General features: G+C 40.8%; 1 protein-coding gene across 1 annotated transcript in view; it reads left to right on the top strand.

The window, feature by feature from the left end:
• LOC109969344 (receptor-type tyrosine-protein phosphatase delta-like) overlaps positions 1–2121 on the top strand; it is a 64615-nt gene that overhangs the window by 26884 nt on the left and 35610 nt on the right.

Here is a 2121-nt window from a genome sequence, read left to right as displayed (position 1 = left end):
GTATGTGTGCATAGAGACAGATTGAGGGGTGAATACAGAGGAATCACATATTGTGCTTAAGACAGTTTGTTCAGCTTTGTTTATGCTCTTCTGTAAAGATGACACTGTGTCTCCTGAAGTAGGCAGACACGTATTTTCTCTGCCGTCCTCACTCAGCTATCCTCAGGGAGAATGAAAGTGATTGTGAGGCGAAACCATTTTGTTGTTGCTTCATCCATATTCTCCGTGCTCTTCCGTTCTGCCAGCTCTGATATCTCCCTGCTGTAAGCCAGGATCCTTCACTGATCACTGGTGCCCTCTGTGTCTACTTTCTGTCTGTCTCTCCATTTGTAGAGGCTGTCATTATGCTGTTTAAACAAATTTACATACCTTCAAATTTGAAAAATTGAGAGTTCATTAAGAATCACCCCTTAGCTACAGTTTCAAATCTGTGTCCCAGGCAAATAGAAATGACAAGCTGGTGCATTGTTTACTATTGCAAAGTAGCGTTTTTAGCCTTAATTATAGAACAGTGGGAGAAATTTAATGTCAAACTGTTATGTTACTCTAACAAAATTCCTGTTTGAAAAACATGCTAATCAGAAAGAGAGAGTCAGAGAATCAGAGTTATGCTTTATTAAATTCTCAAATTTCAAGAGAAAAGGTTTTTAGGATGAAGACTGGCAAAGGATGAAGTTTGGCAAATATAATGCTGATTTCTGTATCGAATTAGCTGGGAGCTGGAGTGTGAACTTCCCAAAATCTTCCCAGTGAAGAGTCACTTAAATCAGCCCAGACTATAAAGTATAACATCCTGGACTTGCTCCCACACATAGTCATTTTCTACTATAATGAATAACCCCACAAAATAACTTAAAGAGCCCATGGCATGCTCATTTCCAGCCATTTAATGTTTAATCCTGGGTACCTCTAGATTAGCTTTGCACTCATCATCACTCCAAATAGTAATTATTTCAGAATGATAAAACCCAAGAGCCTCCTCCTAAAAATGAGATTATAGTTCACGAATACAGCAGAACTCCTGCTGCCGGTGTTGTGTTGAAATTGGACAGAACAATGAACCGCAATGGCATTAATTAGAATTTCTCCTCCATAGATAGGTAAACAATGGTATGTGTATGGATGAAATGAGATTTGTAACACTCTAAACAAACCAGATAACTGAGAAACCCCGTATTTTAACTGGCATAATGTAGACATAGTAACATCTCCATCCTTACAACAGTTCTCTCTAACGTTACAGAAGCAAGTCATTTACATACATGCAGCGGTGGGTTTTTTTAAACTTAACGTTAAGTCCCACCCAGTAGTGGAAACATCACTCCCTTTCAATTAGCTCCAAGGTTGGTAAATCCAACCAGTGGTTGCTGTGTCTTCCCCCGCATGACCACATACATTCCCAAAGTAGTGAAATTAACAGGTATTGTAGTGTTGACAGTAACATCACGGGTCATTAATCAGAATCAGAATCAGAATCAGCTTTATTGGCCAGGTGTGTTGGACACACGAGGAATATGACTCTGGTACATCGGTTCTCAATGTGCAAACAGTAAACCAGCATAAGGCTGTGTAATATAACAAAAATAAGCAGTATTTACAAGCAACAGAAAGTGCAAACAATGCAGAATAAGCAGTATGAACAGACTGTAACAATGCAGACAACAAAGGAATGTTCTTTGAAATGAGATAAATAGGGATAAAAATAGAGCACTTAAAATGGAGTACTAGAGACCTGTACCAATCCGTATAATCTGTACAATGTATATTTACACAGGTATTGCACTGAGGTTTATTGTCCAATCATACTGTCATTGGTTAAGTGTTCATCAGAGTGACAGCCTGGGGGAAGAAACTGTCCCTGTGCCTGGTTGTCTTGGTGCACAGTGACCTGTAACGCTGTCCAGAGGGGAGGAGTTCAAACAGATTGTATCCGGGGTGTGAGGGGTCTGCACTGATCCTCTCCACCCTCCTTTTGACCCATGAGGTGTACAGGTCCTCCAGGGAGGGCAGGCTGGCACCAATGATCTTTTCTGCAGTCCTCACTGTCCGCTGAAGTCTGTACTTGTCCTGTTTGGTTGCTGAGCCAAACCAGACAGTGATGGAGGTGCAGAGAACAGACTC

This window comes from Monopterus albus, unplaced genomic scaffold (assembly GCF_001952655.1).
Source record: "Monopterus albus unplaced genomic scaffold, M_albus_1.0 scaffold172.1, whole genome shotgun sequence".
NCBI classification, from domain to species: Eukaryota; Metazoa; Chordata; class Actinopteri; order Synbranchiformes; family Synbranchidae; genus Monopterus; species Monopterus albus.
Note: the sequence above shows the minus strand (reverse complement) of the source record. Positions and strands in the feature narration are given on the sequence as shown.